The sequence below is a fragment of the Leuciscus leuciscus genome (genome assembly GCF_965113295.1).
Source record: "Leuciscus leuciscus genome assembly, chromosome: 12".
In the NCBI taxonomy this organism is placed as follows: Eukaryota; Metazoa; Chordata; class Actinopteri; order Cypriniformes; family Leuciscidae; genus Leuciscus; species Leuciscus leuciscus.
The window spans coordinates 18,521,388-18,530,864 of record NC_138736.1 but is presented as its reverse complement, the minus strand read 5'-3'; the positions used below and the strand labels follow the sequence as shown (position 1 = coordinate 18,530,864).

At 38.0% G+C, this 9,477-nt stretch overlaps 1 long non-coding RNA gene across 2 annotated transcripts; it reads right to left on the bottom strand.

The window, feature by feature from the left end:
- Window positions 1-4,072: 4,072 nt before the first annotated feature.
- Window positions 4,073-5,784, bottom strand: LOC309510633. Of its 2 annotated transcripts, none has more exons than XR_014210417.1 (3): window positions 5,649-5,784; window positions 4,693-5,098; window positions 4,073-4,492 (listed from the first exon to the last, which is right to left on the bottom strand). It is a non-coding gene; the product is annotated as an uncharacterized lncRNA (long non-coding RNA). The 2 variants fall into 2 exon arrangements; XR_014210418.1 differs by lacking the exon at window positions 5,649-5,784 and adding an exon at window positions 5,197-5,282.
- Window positions 5,785-9,477: the final 3,693 nt, after the last annotated feature.

Below are 9,477 nucleotides of genomic sequence, written 5' to 3'. Positions count from 1 at the left end.
TGTTCCAGTTCCTGAGCTGGTATCTGTTCCAGTTCCTGAGCCGGTATGTGTTCCTATGCCTTGGCCGCCCGAGGGGTCGTCTCCGCCCTGGCCGCCCGATGAACTGGCCGCTCCACCCTGGCCGCCTGAGGGAAAGTCTCCGCCCTGGCCGCCAGATGGACTGTCCGTTCCGCCCTGGTCGCCCGAGGGAGAGTCTCCGCCCTGGCCGCCCGATGAACTGTCGTCTCCGACCTGGCTGCCAGATGGACTGTCACTCCCTGTCCCCGTTTCCCTCCATGGACCTGGCCCCCCATCCCTCCCCCTGATCCTCCACCAGTCCACCTCCCGCCTGAACTTTTGTTTTGTCTGTCACGTCTTGGAGCGTCTGGTAGCCGCTCCGTAGAGGGGGGGTTATGTCACAGTTTCTGGGTTTGTTCCCTGGGTCACCACTAGATGTCCTCCTTCCCCACGGTGTCTGTCACAATTGAACTACATTCCCCACGATCCTTGTCTCTTCATTGCACTCAGCTGTCCCTTGTCACTCATTATTACACTCAGCCAATTCCCCATTAGCATTGTCATTCACCTGTGTATTTATACCCTGTCTGTTTAGTATGTGTTACGGAGTCCTTGTTGTATGTCACTGCACTTTTGAAGTCTGTTTTCCTTGCCTGTTCTTGTATTAGTTCTCGTGTTTGGATTGGAATATATGGATTTTGACCCCCTGCTTGGATGACTACGAGATTGGATTACATTTAATAAACTACTGCTATTGGATCCTCCTGTTCCCCGTGTGTGTTCGTGACAAGTGGTATCTGGTGGCGTGTAAAACTTATAACAGCCCTTTTAGACTGGGGCCAAAACGCCACCATAACTCGCTGATAATAATTTAAGTCTCATGAGTGCAATAAAAGTTCCAAAGACCTGTGTCTTATTAAATATGTATACTTTTTGTTCAGAATTGCTGCATTAAATCTAGATGATATTGTGTAATATGTTACAGAAAAATAATGATGCGTTGTCCAAAAAGCTTACATATAAAATTGTGGACAGTGACATTAATTTAATTAGCAATACTCTGCTGCTACTATTTATTCATTATTACTGTTCACCATAACAATTCCTTTAATTATGTAAATACTAATACGTTTATTACATTATTACAGGCGCATCTCACATTTTTTTAATATTGTGGAAAAGGTCATTGTGCTGCACCACCAGAACAAGAATGACAGATTAAATTCTCAGGAAACCTTTGCAGGTGTTTTGAGATGATTAGCTGATTAGAGATCTTGTCAGGTCGTATAAAAAAATTATTTGTTCTAAAATTCTAATACATTTTGAGATAGGCGTACTGGAGTTTTGATTTAAGACTAAGGGCTCTGACAGAGTCAACGCGAGCAACGTGAGCGACGCTGCCTTTCATAGTCTACACGTCGTGCGCAAGCAACTTGCAGTATCGCCCCCACCAACAACGCATAGTATTGCATGCAACGGTGCGTCGCGTATCAAAAACTGGGACGACACATTTTGCTACGCATAGACGCATAATGGCGGCCGAAGCGTAGCGATGCATAGCCTTGCAGGCGCGTATGCGTATCGATGCGTTTACTCTGTAAGAGCCCTAAGATTTAAGACTAAGACAAGATTAAAACAATAAAAGGCTTGAAATATTTTACTTTTTATTTAATGAATGTAGAATATAGTAAAGATTTACTTTTTAAATTAAAGTATGGGGGAAAACAATTACTTTTCCACGATATTGATGCATCTGTACTTGGAATTGTTGTCATCAGGAGGAGGAAATATACTTTCTCATGTCTTTCTAATCTTCTTTATCACTATATTTCTCAATTAGTCTCTCTTCTTATCCCACTAATGTGCCGAGATTAGCTGTAAAACATGCCCTGAGATAACTTAGCATTTGATACAAGCTGTGTGTTTCGGTTTTACGAGACAAATCATCAGACAAATCATCCACCCATCTCTATTAGCAACTAATTTCTCTTAATAACACCTAACGTTAACTCGCTAGCTAGCCAGCGATACAATATACAGCAATACAGCGACCCCACCACCCCTACCAGTTGCCCTGGGAGTACTCAGAAAATTATAATTAACAGGGGCTGTATAATTCATCAACATTTAACCATGTCTCAGTCACAAAAACAAAGTCCAACTCACGAGAGGAAATAAAATCATTAATTTAAAAAGTCTTGTTTGCAACAGACCTAGCATTTATCAAGACCATATTTAAAATATTAAAAATTGTTGTAACAGACGAACACATGAACTGGGCAAACAAACACTGGACGTAAACAACAGCGATTAGGCGACGGCTTGCCCAGCACACAGGCGCCATCTTTCCGGCCACAGCCATGTTCCATTCATACTGAGAGAGTTAAGAAATGCATTGGATAAGTGTAAGAATTCAGCTCCTAGTAAAGATGAAATTTGTTATAGCATGTTAAGACGTTTTAGTGATAAGGGAATTCAGAAGGTTTAAAATGTATTTAATAAAGTCTGGGAGGAATGAAAGATTCCTGCAGGATGGAAGGAGGTAGTTATTGTTCCAATAAGAAAACCGGGAAAAGATGCTAGTAATCCAGCAAATCATAGGCCAATAGCTCTAACTTCTCACTTAGGTAAGTTAATGGAAGGGTTGGTGAATGGAAGGCTAATGCACTTTATTGAAGAAAGGGGGTTGATGGCTGGCTGTCATAGAGGCTTTAGAAAGGGGAGAAGTACTAATGATTCAACCATATGTATTGAGGATGAAATAAGAAAAGCACAGATAAAGAAAGAGATTGTTGTGGCAATATTCTTAGACGTGGAAAAAGCATATGACATGCTATGGGTAGAGGGTCTTTTAATTAAAATGCATATGCTAGGAATTGGGGAAAATATGTTTAACTGGGTAATGGACTTTTTAAATAATTAGTATTCAGGTGAAAATAGGGATAGAGACATCTAGAAGGTGTTTGGTAGAAAATGGGACACCACAAGGTAGTGTTATTAGTCCATTGCTGTTCAACATAATGATTGATGATGTCTTTTGTAATGTTCAGCCAGGAATTGGAAAGTCACTATTGCAGACGATGGTAGCCTATGGAAAAGGGGGGAAAATGTGAAGTCTACTCTGAAGAAGGTACAGGAAGCTCAAACCCTAGTGGAGGATTGGGGAAGGAAATGGGGTTTTAGATTCTCTATTGAAAAGACTAAGTTTATGTTTTTTACTAGGAAGAAAATAGATGAAAGAATAAAACTGGAGCTGTATAGTAGGAATTTGGAAAGGGTCAAACGTTTTACATTTCTTGGTGTGTTATTTGACACAAGACTTACATGGAGGGATCATGTATCAAACGTAGTAGACAAATGTAAAAGGGTAATGCATTTAATGAGATGTCTTGCTGGAACAGAATGAGGAGCAGATATAACTTCTTTGAAGCAAATTTATATATATATATATATATATATATATATATATATATATAATTAATTAGAGCAATAATTGAATATGGGTGTTTGGTTTATGGATCTGCAGCCAAGTCAGTTTTAGCTGGATTATATACACTGTTAGACTTTTCAAGGTTTTTTTACAGTAACTTACTGGCAACACTGTTGCCAGTAAGTTACTGTAATTAAGAGTTACAGTACCAAACCGTATTTCAGTTTTACAGTGCATCACTGTAAAAACGAAGCTAATCAGTACACTACTGTAATTATTTTTATTTGTACTAAATATAAATTAGATTTTATAATTTTGATATATGATTAATTTTATTTGTATCCTACATAAGTACTACTGACATACAAACCAATTAGACAAAGTTATCACAAAATACAATTTTTTTATTTAAAACATTTCATATATATCACAAAATAAATATGCCAATGCTGGAAATGATGTGTGAAATTTTTACACATTAATGGGTGAGTTCAGGGATAACATTTTTTGTGTTAATTTTAACTCATTCATTGTGTTAATGATTTGAACAAAGTAAATATGTCAGAAAGATTAGCACAAAGATGAAACGTGTTAAATTAACACATTATGTGCTGTCCTTCACTGCGCACATTTTTAAAAAATATACATAAAACCATAAACAAAACATTAGCACAATACATGACACATAACCCCACCTTCAAAATAATTTCACTTATTTACAAAAATGTGTTGATTCATGTACACTGGTGGCCAAAAGAAGTATTTAAGTGTCTTAATGTTTTTGAAAGAAGTCTCTTTGATGCTCAAGAAACATTTCTTATTATTATCAATGTCTGACTGTCTACTCCTCCATCTTTTCTACAGCATAGGAGTAAAAGTCATCATCAAAATAATCTTTAAAAAGCCAACACAATGTTTTTGTCCACCTTTGCGAATAAATGAACTTCTCCAAAGATTGGTTCCTGTTCAGAACTTGATTGACAACATCAGAATGTTCCCTGGTCTGCATGCGTGTCCACAAACACTAATGTACTCAGTCCTTCAGAGGAGATCCCGGTTCCAACACTATATGAGAGAGAGAGAGAGAGAGAGAGAGAGAGAGAGAGAGAATATTAGTGTCACATTATTTTTAACCTCCTTTTTTGTTAATTTTTATTATTATTTTCACAAAAACTTAAGAATATATATTTGTAAACAGCTTTTGTCAATAAATAGCATACAAAAGAACTAAATTAAATGATGCCAGATTACATTTTAATACTTACAAATCCTAAATTCTGTCCAAAAATGCTGAGATCCATAGAAAGAAAGACTGAAATCGATGATTTTAGCCCATTTCAGCTTGTCTGCAGTGAAGGGGTTCCTGTTTGAGACAAATACACAGTAAGAAACATGCAAGAAATCACTGTGTGATGATTGTTCTCCTTCCTACAGTAGTTAACCCACCTGTGCGCTGATATTAGGACCTTCCTGGTCAGGTGGGACTGCAATGGTAGAGTCTTCTGCCTAATAAAATATCAAAATAATGCAAAAATATAAACTTAAGTTGTTTAGAATGCTAGATTTGGTATGAATGAATTAGTGAGAGTTTTACTGCAGTGCTTACCTGGATACATTTAATCTGGCGAGACAGAACAAAGACAATGGCCCATCTTCTGATTGGTTAATTTGCTGTGTAATAAATATAAAGTTAGACATGATGCAAAGGTCACTTATTTGATATAAAGTTAGCCAATTTTATAGAGATTTTATAAGATATTGTAAGCTACCTAGTCTGCACCTGTGGCTCCAAAGCAATTTTCACATATTGCTAATCATTTCAGCAAACTTATCTCAAAATATATCACAAATGGCCTAACGTTACCTCTGGAATCTTGCTTAAAAAAAACTATAGCCTAATATGTTATAGTTTGCAAACTAATGCTAAAACTATAAAGGTTCTCATCAGTAGGCCAACATTATCTACAACCAAAACATAATTTCACATTAGTTTATTCACATTTATTGTTAATGTAAACGTGTTACTCGTTGGCATATTTTAACTCGACATTTCAATAATCTAACAAAGTGTGTAAAATGAAACGTTAGCTCAGTTTACCGTGGTAAAGTTCGTTACCGCCATGTTAACGACGTTAGGCTAACGTTAACATACTTTAAACTGGGCACAATCCTGTCAACACACACAGAATGTTTTTTTTTTTTTTTTTTTTTTTTTTTTTACCTTGGTTGCTGATCTCTCTCTCGGTGAAGTGCATTCCGTCTCTTCCCCGGGCCAGACAGGAACGGCGCGATCCAACAAAAGACAGACCCCACTGATATTACACTGGATGCTCTGGCGCGACACGAGTCACGACAAATCCCAGACAGTGTAGTAATGCTCCGCGGCCGTTATATTTCTGACGTACGGTACTCCGAGTCCAAGCGCTCGCGCAATTTCTGACAAGGGACAAACAGGTTTGCATTTTGTATTAAAGGTCCGGTTGCTTCAATGTGTCCAATATAGACAGCCTCTGGCTATTATAGCGTTGTAGACACGCTGTGTAAGGCAAAAATTAGGAAATAAAAAGCACGATGGAATGGTGGCAGCCAGAGAGGCTGTTACGTCAAATACAGTAGTATACAGCAAATGTAAAAAATACAGTAAGTCTCTGTATGTGGTGTTAGACGTAACAGAAAATTCCCATGATGCAATGGGAATCACAGTTATTTACTGTAAAGAGAAATAGCAGTATAATACTGGGGGATTTAAAGTAAATAACTGTAGAAATTACAGAAAAGTCTAACAGTGTATAATCCAATCTAAGGCACTGAGAATATGTACAGGAGCTGTGCAATCTTCTCCAGTGTGTTCATTGCAGGTAGAAACAGGAGAAATGCCACTCTGTTTGCGAAGAAAGCAGCTTCAGGCTAACTATTGGGTCAATTTGATGGATCAAAGGTGTGATCACCCAGTTAAAATAACAATTCAGGCAAGCTGGGAGAGAGAGGTGGCAAGACGTCCAAGTTTTGGATGGACAGGGGAGGCATTGGCACAGGAAATGTCTAGGAGTACTGTGGCCATCAGTTCCTTTAAGGCAATTGGAGGTCCCAAAGACTGATTTAGAGATACTTGGGATTAAGTCAGATAATCCTGAGTCAAATTTGGTCCATGAATTCCAGTGTTATATAAGAGAAAGATATCAGGAACATATATAAATTTTTACTGATGGTTCAAAGGATCAAGAAACCTCTAGTTGTTCAGAGGTGGGATGTCCAAGCTTTTAAGAGAACATCAAATTTCCTAAGTGTGTTCACAGTGGAATTATATGCAATCCCGATGGCAGTACAATGGACTGAGCAGTTTCAGAACCATAAAGTGTTGATATGTAGTGACTCAGTGTCAGCTATCAATAGTATTGGGTAAGGGTCATCAAAGAGTTGACAAGACCTTGTATATGATATTATTCTGGCAATTAGAGATGTGAAAAGGAGAGGGGTAGAAATATAATTTGTATGGGTCCCAGCTCATGTAGGTATTGCAACAAATGAAAAAGTTGATAAGTTGGCAAAGGAAGCTGCTCAAAAGGAAACCATAGATGTAAACATAAATCTATCCAAGGCGGAGGGTAAAAGTATTTTGTGGCAGGGAACAATATTAAAATGGCAACAGCTCTGGGAGCTTTATTTATTTTAGGAAAACACCAGAGTTGCTTGTGTTCATGTCTGGAACCTGAGACAGTACAACATGTTTTGATTTCTTGTAGAAATTATGACCGCCAAAGACAAGATCTACTCAGAGAATTGCAAGAGGGGAAAACGCTGTTTTTTCAAATTTTTAATAGACACTGGACTGTATAGCAGGATATAGTGCACTAAGGTGCTAGTTCCATAGATGGCAGCAATTCAACTTATTGGATGCCGGCTGCCATAAAACCCAGAAGAAGAAGAAGAAGATGATCTGTGCACTACTGTCTCTCCCTCGAGCTCGACATGCAGGAGTCAATTGGAGAAGTCAGCAGCTCGTTGTGTGTGATGCGCGCTGTGAAGGTGTGTTGGGGACACTCTAAAACTGTGGAAAAACACCTTCTGTACTGAAATTGGAGGACCAGATTCAGTATGCAGTGCACCTTATGAACTACGGCATTAACTTGAACTGCATTTATGTCAGTGCGACTTTTTTGATTGATCCATTTCATACAACGCCTTCATTTAGCAAGTGAAGAAACATTTTTCGAGTTCAACATTTGTTGTTGTTGTTGTTGTTGTTGTTGTGGATGCTGCTGATAAAACAGTTTCGCCGAGACTACAAAGAGATATGCATTTGTTTGTGTGCGTTTCTTTTGTAAAAGTTTCCCTGGATTTACTTCCCTATTTAATGCACAATTTTCCTTAAAAATTATATTATCAGCATTACAATTTGAGTAAATGTAGCTGTGTAAAATATAAGGAATGATGCCACCCTTCCAGAACAATGTGCAATTACGTTTAAATTGTAACATATTTAATGGCATGGAATTACAGTGTAATTAGTGTTAGCTCACTATCTTAGCCTTTTTCAGTGTGGTAAACTGATCATATTAGTGATTCTCATTTCTTTATCAGAACACAAAAAACTGGTACCGTTTTGGAGAGAAATTGGGTATTTTTTAATCTCTCTATTTAACCCATCTCATGGTGTGTGATGCTGAACTATCATGTGAGTTTCTAAAGTTTTTTTTAAATCTTTGCACAGTTATGACTTTTTTTTTTTATGTGCAACAAGCATGCTCAACAAGTGGCCTTACGCCTAATTTTAAATGTGTGTTTTTTTTTTTTTTTACAACAATATGATTTAAATGGTGATGAGTGTATTGTTTTGATGCATTTTAAAAAGATGGATGATATATTCTTCAATCTTTCTGACAGAGAACAAAAGATAATGTGAATTACAGTATGTTTTTTTTTTACTTTATTATTTGTAGTGCACAGTGTTTATTATAAGGGGGTAGAATCCGCAACTCAGTACTCACTACTCACTACTCATGAGTACCTTTAAATAAGCTACTTTTTTTACTCTTACTCAAGTAGTTTTTTGGACAAGTACTTTTTACTCTACTCACACTACATTTTTTTTGGAATGTAATGGTACTTTTACTTGAGTATGTTTTTTCAGTATTCTTTCCACCACGTCAACATGTCTTATTCTACAAATTAGTGTAAATGGGAGGGTGTTCTTCAGAAAAATTGTCTGCACAAGCACAAACAAATGAGTATCCATCGATCATAGCAAGTGCTCACTGATGAGAACTCATTTTTCATGAATATGGGCCTGTCTAACTCCTGAGAGATAAGTTCTCTTTGAGCCAAACTACCCGCTGGCTCTCTTTGAGGTTGCGTTCCCCAACATCCTTGCTCGCTTTCAGATGTTGTGTGATATGCATGTGTATGTGCCAGTTTGGGAGTGTGGCATATTTTGTCTTGGTCTCACTCACAGCATCTCCTTATCCCTGTTAGACAGAAGCTCAACATTTCTTCCTTTCAACCTTTCATCCTCCCTTTCTCCCTAGTGTCATAGCAGCTGCGTGACCCTCATTAATGATGCATACTGCATTATTCTGATAAGGGACCTGTTGTGGATCCAGGAGTGTGAACATGGCAAAGTAAAAACACCTATATCTTCATTAGAAGAAGCAGCTTTCATGTTTCTTGTTTCCATTCCTTGTTAGCTTTGGGGTTGAAATATTAATGTACATGGTTATTAATTAGGCTTATAATCATAGGCCTATACAAATTCAATGGCAGTGTATTTGGGAAGTTAATGTTTGATATCTGTTATCATATTAGGTATGTTACTGTTATGCATTACCTTTTAAAGATTTTTAAGCCCCTATCACGACAGTATAGAATGGACAGGAAGCGAGGTGGGAGAGAGAGAGAGAGAGAGAGTGGGATGGAATCGGGAAAGGTCTGTGAGCTGGGACCCGAAATCAGGCCGTCCAGAAGCACAATGGTGCCACACACCAGCGCGCCACCCCCAAGGCCATCGGCGCCGACATGCATTACCTTTTAAACAGTAATTTAATGTTTGTGAT